An 8,604-nucleotide genomic window follows, 5' to 3' on the forward strand; every position below is an offset into this window, starting at 1 on the left:
TACTACTGCAAAGTGCAAACAACCTAAATATCTACTGTGGACTGAACTGCGTCCCCCTGCAAATTCATATGTTGAAGCCTTAACCCCCAGTGTGCTGGTAGTTGGAGATGGGACTTTTAAGAGGTAGTTAGGTTAAGGTAAGATAAGGACGTGGAGCTCCCATCACGGGGTTAGTGCCTTTGTGAGAAGAGACACCAGAGAGCTTGCTCTCTATCTCACCCTGCCATGTGAGGACATAGCAGGATGGTGTCCAACAGCAAATCAGAAAGAGACCCCTCTGGAGAAACCGACCATACTGGCACCTTGATCTCAGACTTCCAACTTCCAGAACTGTGAGAAAATAAGTTTTTGTTGTTTAAGCCACCCAGTCTATGATATTGTGTTATGGCAACCTATGCTGATGAAGACCAATATCTAAGAGTAGGAAATTGGTTATATGAATCATAGTAAATACATACACAGATGATTGTGTGGTCATTCTTTAGCAGGCTTATAGTATGGGAACATTTTCATTATGTTTAAGTGAAAAGCCAGACTATAAGACAGTATTAACTATGGTACTACTTTTTATAAAAACTAATTTATATACACATACGACATATCCAATTTATTAAAAAAATACAAGGTCATATGTCAAAATGTGAATAAATAATTGTTTCTAAGAGATTGAATTACAGGTTATTTTTCTTTCATTTTTCTTTGTGCTTTACCAAATTTACAAATTCTGTATTTTAAATCTTTTTTACTTTTGTAATCATGAAAATCAATTAAGAGATGTTTTTTGTGGATTGTTGTTAATGAGCCAACATCCATTCCAGGAAGTGACATTGAAAATGAAGAGGCAGCTCAGGAGGTACCTTCAGGAGGTACCTTCTCAGACCCAGGAGTCTTGCCTCATGAGAACTGAAAGTTCCCAGGTCCAGCCAGTAGCCTCTTGATGTACTAAGAGACAGAGTTCAGAGCTCTGATAGCAACGTGAACCTCACCTAATGAAAATGCTCTCTATTTGCCTCTCTTTCTGCTTTTTATCTAATCACTATTCACTTGCCAATTTCCTGGATATTTTTGCTCATTGGATTAAAAAGACTAGTAAGCTAAAAAAGAACCAGGAAATCTTTAACAAGTCGAAGCAGAAAGATTTTTTAATGAGTTAAAGAGACCTTTAGAAATAGAAACGAAATGAAGAGAAATGTTTCAAGCAGAAAATGACTTGGCTTCTTTCTTCATCCCCCCAGACCTATTTTAAATCCCCAGTACACTCACTCATTTGCCTAATTTCCAAACAATTTGAAAATTTGTTTAGCTGTCAAATATTTTAGCAATAAAACTGAAAACTCAGAAATAGGGATAAGAGTCTCATCTTCCATTCTCTATTTCAGTAGGCTCATTAACCAAGACTTTTGCTCCTCTTTTCTTTGTTCTTTTTTGTCGTACAGCTCATTATAGTAGCACATATGTATAACTTTACTGCACTGTTATAAAATGAAAGCATTTTTATAGCTTCCATTCAAAAACCAAGTGGAGCTACCACTCTATGCATTTGCTAGGTGACCTTCAGCCCTCAACGTAGATAAAGTCTTTATACCTTGGCATCTTGTTTGAAGTATTGGCAGTCTATATGTAATTGGAAAGGCTGTGGTTCTTTTATATTGCCACAAAATATGTGAAGTAACCATTAGCCAGGAGAATTACATGGACTTCTTGTGAAATGGCTGATGGCACACAAATTCATAGCAGAATAAGTCACAAGGAAGATTAGACAAGAGATCATATAAAATGATTGAAAAACACAGAACGTAACATTGAAGATCCTTCATATAAGAAGGAAATATACTTGCTAGTATTTCTAGGAACTGATTATAGATTCTTTAGCTATTTTAAAGCATAGTTTTATGGAGTGCACATAAATAATAATCTTAGCAATACGGTACATTTTTCCATTTACAGACTTTATTTGACTACCAGGATTATGTATCCAAAAATGCAAGGAAAATGAAACTAATTTGGAAAGCATAAAAACCAGTTCAAAACTGCAGAAAACAGAATACAGTCTCCTTATTGGGTAACTTGTAATTGTCTTGTTACCTGAACCATGTTGCAGTTGTGAAATCTTGCAGAAGAATGAAGGCCAACTCTCCTTGTAATTTCAGGGCTCCCAAATATGTCCCTGTTCTCAGTTTGACTCTGTTCTGTTGACATTTCTGCTCAGTTTTTAACTTAAGAGAATGGAAATAAACATTAACCCCATGTATTGTTGACTAAATATTCAGGTCAAATATCTGTATTACTAATGCTTTCATTTAGCCTGATTAGGTATGGCACTCAGTTATTCTTCACAGAGAAGCTGCTCAAGAAATGTCATACAGGATTCCATCCTGTTCCTGTTAATCCTGCTTTCTGGTCTTGTTTCTTTGATCTATACATTCATCTATAAGAGCTAGATTAACGAATAATCATTCAGGACTAAAGACGAAGACTAGATCAGACAAACCAATAAACACCTACATGTACATATTTCAAGCACCATACTCTTCTAAAATATAAAATGAGACAGTAGCCCTCAAGGTAGCCATGGTCTGTGACACCAGCAGATGTAGATAGAGATCTGTGATATAATATATAATGTGATACATACTATAATAGAGGTATTAATAGAAACATGGGAAAATTAGCTGCACCTAAATTAATAATTAATTTTTTACCTTTAAGGCAGAGGGAGAGGGGAGGGAAAGTAATACAAGAGAAGTTACTGAAAAGGAGTAACATTTAGGCTGGGCCTGGAAGAATCATGAGGTCTTTGCCAGAGAAAGCAACACAGGGCATTGCAAAAAGAGCAATAAACCATTTGTTTATAACTAACATTATTCTTCAAAGAATTTGAGGTGAATTTAAGTTAAATAGTTTATCTTGCAATAAAGTAAATAAATAAAACTTTAGTGTTAGGAAACCATAAACAAGAGTACAACGTTAAAGACCGGGTTTAGATTAGGATGCATGTGAAGACCATGATGTCTTTCACAGTTAACAAAAGCTGAGAGACAAACCTGTGTCCTGGCAATTAAAGTGATCAAAGAAACTCTTTGTAACTCGGGCTCAGTATTTAGTTGTGCACCAGCTCTGGGTGTCAGCTTGTCATCTGCACAATGAGGAGTTCCTACTGCATAGAGTTGTGGTGAAGATGGTGTAAGGCACATGGCACATAGGAAGTACTGAGGAAATCTCAGTTGACCTTCAGACCTAGTGTCCATTGAGTTTGCATAGTGTACTGCTAGGAATGCACACCAATACTATTCCAGTGGTCCATTTCCTATTTTTTTAATTTGCGAATATTACTTTGGGCTTCTGCTCCAGCATTTTGATATAGAGGACCCTGTAGGTTAAAAACTGACTCTTAAATGCAAACTAACAGGGAGGCCAATTTCCTGACCATGAATGGGTACTCAGAAAGAGAAATCTGCAGTAAATTGTCACATGTGAAGTTTCACTTGATATCAGTATATTCCAGAACATCCTTTCCTCTTAACAAATGTTTGAGGAAGACAAATCCATTTTCATGAAGTACGAAGATAGCTGACAACGTTCAACGACTCCATCTCCTAAGAACATTTGGGTCTTGCTGGGCGTGGTGGCTCATGCCTGTAATCCCAGAATTTTGGGAAGCCAAGGCAGGTGGATCATCTGAGGTCAGGAGTTCGAGACCAGCATAACATGGAGAAACACCGTCTGTACTAAAAATACAAAATTAGTTGGGTGTAGTGGCGCATGCCCGTAATCCCAGCTACTTGGGAAACTGAGACGGGAGAATTGCTTGAACCTGGGAGACGGGGCTTGTGGTGAGCCAAGATCATGCGCCCTTGCACTCCAGCCTGGGCAGCAAGGGCAAAATTCCGTCTCAAAAAAAAAAAACAAAACAAAACAAAACAAAAACGGTCTTAATGAGGGGCAGAGAATAAACTTTTAATCTGGTCATTTCAGTTCTTTGATAAACATGGGGAGATAAATTTTCCTGATAATTCTGTGGTGCTATTGTTTTTGGTGTTGTTTAATGTAAAGTTCCTTCTTGATGCTCCTAGACATTATCCCACATAGGAAGCCCCCAATTCTGTCTGCTCCTGAGGGGAGAACGTGTGCTATACATTAGTAGCAAAACTTTCAGAGTCGCCTAGATAGTTGGGGAGGAGTTGAGCTTGTTAAGGGCCAACTAGAGCCTTAAGTACATTTACAGTTTTGCTTTTGACACATCTGCCCTCATGACTTTTCTTATCTGCAAGCAGTGAACCGCCATTCCAAATATATTTCAATAAATTTTAACCTGGATATCTAAAATAGCCTTTGATGAAATCTAGATTAATTTGCATTAATTTCAAATTAAATGTCAATTGAATACTAAAATCATATTAGGAAAAACAAAGTGTATAATGCTTATCTTAATGATTGATTCATTATGCCTGTTGTGATTTGCCTTTTTTGTGAATCTAGCGAAGTCCTACTGAGTTCCTAATAAGGCAATAACTCATAAACTAATTCATTTGTCCTGGTTCCTCACAGTCAATGTCATTTTTTTTTTGTCATTTTCCCTTTTCAATAAACAGTGAAATGTGAAGGGAAAAAAGCAATCAGCTCTTTCTTAGATACTTTTCCTTTGAATACTGAACCTCCAAAGACAAAATGGCAGAGTTAAATCATCTAAGTAAAATATAGTATGTGTAGAGAGAAAGAATATAGCATATAATTTTTTAAAACATCAGAATCATAACGTATAATTGAGCCTAATGTTGAACTTCTGAAGATCAGCCAACTTGGACAATTTCTTATAATCATATTTTTAAGAAATTGTTCAGATAACTCTCATTAAAACAAACCACCTTAGACTATAAAAAAAAAAAAATAGAAAACTTCATACCAGAAGAAGATGTTCTCTTCTACAAAAACAGTGATGCAAGGGTTTAGCTTTCCTGACCAGGAAGCCATGGTTAACCCTTCTTCCTATTCCTTCCCTTCTGTTGTGTGTCATCTCACTAAGGGCTAGGAAATGATTGCTGGATGTGAGATGTGGATCCTTAATGATGCTGGTGCAGTGGTCAGAAGCTCACACTTTAGAGAACTGGGCTATAAGAGTGGATTGGATGGAAGGGTGAGTGAGTGGGGAAGATGAAGGGAGTAAGAGGAAAACATCTTGCATCATACACATATTATCCTATACTTTCAGAGGATGAAATGTTTTGGCTACTCACATATTTCTTTGCAAGAAAGTCATCATATATATCAATGATGAATAGTTCACTTAAGAATTAACATATGATTAAATACACTGAAGACAAAACCAATTGTTTTTGGACATAATTAATTTCTTTTAATGATTCAGAAGGCATTTCAGAATCTGGCAATCCTCATTTTGAACATCAATTATCATTGTATGTTAAACATGAAAGTATCTGCCAAGAGAGTTTGCCCATTAACCAAGTGTTACTGTGCTTTTAAAAATATTTCACAGACAAGAAGACAGCAGCTTCATATCAAAGGTACGAGTTTAGAAGCTGCTTTGGGCAAGGCCACTTGCTCAAGGACAAATATTGTGATGCAGTGTGGCGCTTAGTCACAAGCGAGAGGCAGTGTTCAATGTGAGCATGAACACATCATTTGACCTTTCTCAGCTTCCGTTGCCTCTCAGGCAATGTGGAATGCTAAGGCCACTCCTCTCAGGACAACAATGAGAAATGAAGAGGAGAGAAAAACAGATCATAAATCAATATATGTCACAGAACTTCTAATGGAAAGTGTTCTATGTTTGAACAGAATTGATTTTAGAAATTCTGATCCTTTGATGTCATGCCTGGTAAGCTAGATCTTTGCCAATTTCAGTCTTGTGAGTCTGGGGCCACTTTGGTTTCCTAGGAACCAGCAGCCTAAAGACTGTCTCTGCTGAAGTCATATGTGGCATCTGGTAGAACCCATGACTTTAGCTAATTCATCTTTGCAGAATAGAAAAGGTTTCTACACAGTTAGATGTGGGTTGCCTGCTGAATCTCCTCCTTCAGATGCCAAGAGGAAGCCTCTGTTGGAAGTCACTGCAGCCAAGTGGATTCTATCTGGTACAGGGTGTTTTGTTTATTTCCCACAGAAAATGTTTTCTTTTATTCTGTTGGCCTTGGGAGTTGAGCTGTCTGCCGTAGTAGCTTTCTTACTTGTCTGTACAGTTGTCTATTCAGAGGCAGCTTATTATGTGTCTAGCTGCAGGCCTTTAGTTGGAAGGTGCTACTCCTTAGCTAGAACCTGTGAGCACTACAGTTTATCGGTCTGTCAACTCAAACACTGACTTTAGAAGTGAATGTGACTGTTCAGAGTCTGTTTATGTGACAAGCTGCAGTAGTGTAGTGGGTTTTCACTCCGCCCTGACTCTGCTGCTGAGAGGCAGCCCACAGGCTTCTAGGAAACATCTGGCAACATTGTGCTGGTCACTTTCTATCCTTTGAATGTTTAGACATTGCAAGAAAATGCGACTAATGGAATTAAGATATTTAGTTGACAGCCAGATTTGTTTTTCAAAGGACTTTTGACTGCAAGAATTGATTAGCTAAGAAAGTTCTTAGAAGCACCTAGCCAGCCCATATTTACAGCAACTGAGATGTTTCAGCCATTGCTGATGATCCTGTGGACTTGGGGAAAGGAGTAAGTTACATAAGCATGACTTCCATCTATTAACTGTTTTTCAACCATGCTTGAGATTAATATTAAGTATAAGGCATATTAAAAATAAGATGTGTAAGAGCATCTTGTACCTCTCTAAGACTAGGCTGCCTACTCAGCCCTGGTGCTATGATGGTGCTCCATGAGATGTCCCTATCATAACATGTATCCTCCTGCACTATTGCTTACCTGTGACTCACCTCTCTCCCCAACTAAAATGTAAGCACTTTGAGAGTAGTAATTTTATCTTTGCATCTCCAGCACCTACCACTCTGCCTGATGTGCTGAAGATGCTAAAAACATAACAGAACAGATAAATGCATGAAAAGATAAATTAACATGTAAGAGAAAGGGAGTAAGGAGGGGAAAATAGAGAGAAGGTATGGAAGAAAGCAGAACAGAAGGAGGAAAGGTCATCCAAATGTGAAGGTTATTGTTATTTAGTCTGGGCAGATGTTATACTAAGAGTTGTAACTTCATTTATCACCTTTAATCTATGTGTTCTCATAGCGTGTTCAGTTTTCAAATAAAAATTTAGCAAAATGATATCCCTTCATTTACTTTTCACTTACATTGTCTTTTTAAAATACAAGCCCTCAGCTGCAGGTCTGTTGGATTTTGCTTGAGGTGCACTCCAGACCCTGTTTGCCTGGGTATCAGCAGCAGAGGCTGCAGAAGATAGAATATTGCTGAACAGCGAGTGTACCTGTCTGATTCTTGCTCTGGAAGCTTCGTCTCAGGGGTGTACCCTGTCATGTGAGGTGTGGGATGTCGGTCTGCACCTAGTGAGGGATGTCTCCCAGTTCGGCTATTCAGAGATCAGGGACCCACTTGAGCAGGCAGTCTGTCCATTCTCAGATCTCAACCTCCATGCTGGGAGATCCACTATTCTCTTCAAAGCTGTCAGACAGGGACATTTACATCTGCAGAGGTTTCTGCTGCTTTTTGTTTAGCTATGCCCTGTTCCCAGGGGTGGAGTCTACAGAGACAGGCAGGCCTCCTTGAGCTGCTGTGGGCTCCACCCAATTCGAGCTTCCCCGGGGGTCTTTGTTTACTTACTTAAGCCTCAACAATGGTGGGTGCCCCTCCCCCAGCCTCACTGCCGCCTTGCAGTTAGATCTCAGACTGCTGTGCTAGCAATGAGGGAGGCTCCATGGGCATGGAACCCTCTGGGCCAGGTGTGGGATATAATCTCCTGGTATGCCGTTTGCTAAGACCCTTGGTAAAGTACAGTATTAGGGTGGGAGTTACCCGACTTTCCAGGTGTTGTGTGTCTCAGTTTCTCTTGGCTAGGAAAAGGAATTCCCTTCCCCCTTGTGCTTCCCAGGTGAGGTGATGCCTCGCCCTGCTTCAGCTCTCGCTGGTTGGGCTGCACCTGCTGACCAGCACTGAATGTCTGACACGCCCCAGTGAGATGAACCTGGTATCTCAGTTGAAAATGTAGAAATCACCCATCTTCTGTGTCACTCATGCTGGGAGCCGGAGGCTGGAGCTGTTCCTATTCAGCCATCTTGGGCGCCCCTTTTGCAATCTACCCATCTGACAAAGGGCTAATATCCAGAACCTACAAAGAACTCAAACAAATTTACAAGAAAAAAACAACCCCATCAAAAAGTGGGCAAAGGATATGAACAGACACTTCTCAAAAGAAGACATTCATATAGCCAACAGACACATGAAAAATGCTCATCATCACTCACCATCAGAGAAATGCAAATCAAAACCACAATGAGATACCATCTCATGCTAGTTAGAATGGCAATCATTAACAAATCAGGAAACAACAGGTGCTGGAGAGGATGTGGAGAAATAGGAACACTTTTACCCTGTTGGTGGGACTGTAAACTAGTTCAACCATTGTAGAAGACAGTGTGGTGATTCCTCAAGGATCTAGAACTAGAAATACCATTTGACCCT

The 8,604-nt window shown here is 39.3% G+C and overlaps 1 protein-coding gene and 1 long non-coding RNA gene across 2 annotated transcripts in view; both read left to right on the forward strand.

The window, feature by feature from the left end:
• KCNB2 (potassium voltage-gated channel subfamily B member 2) overlaps positions 1 to 8,604 on the forward strand; it is a 409,561-nt gene that overhangs the window by 197,537 nt on the left and 203,420 nt on the right. The window lies entirely within an intron of this gene.
• Positions 6,036 to 8,604, forward strand: part of LOC111520968 — a 22,710-nt gene continuing 20,141 nt past the window's right edge. The window contains exon 1 of the long non-coding RNA XR_002724817.1: positions 6,036 to 6,092. This is a non-coding gene — a long non-coding RNA (uncharacterized LOC111520968). The remainder of the gene's footprint in view (positions 6,093 to 8,604) is intronic.

This window comes from Piliocolobus tephrosceles, chromosome 7 (assembly GCF_002776525.5).
Source record: "Piliocolobus tephrosceles isolate RC106 chromosome 7, ASM277652v3, whole genome shotgun sequence".
Classification (NCBI taxonomy): Eukaryota; Metazoa; Chordata; class Mammalia; order Primates; family Cercopithecidae; genus Piliocolobus; species Piliocolobus tephrosceles.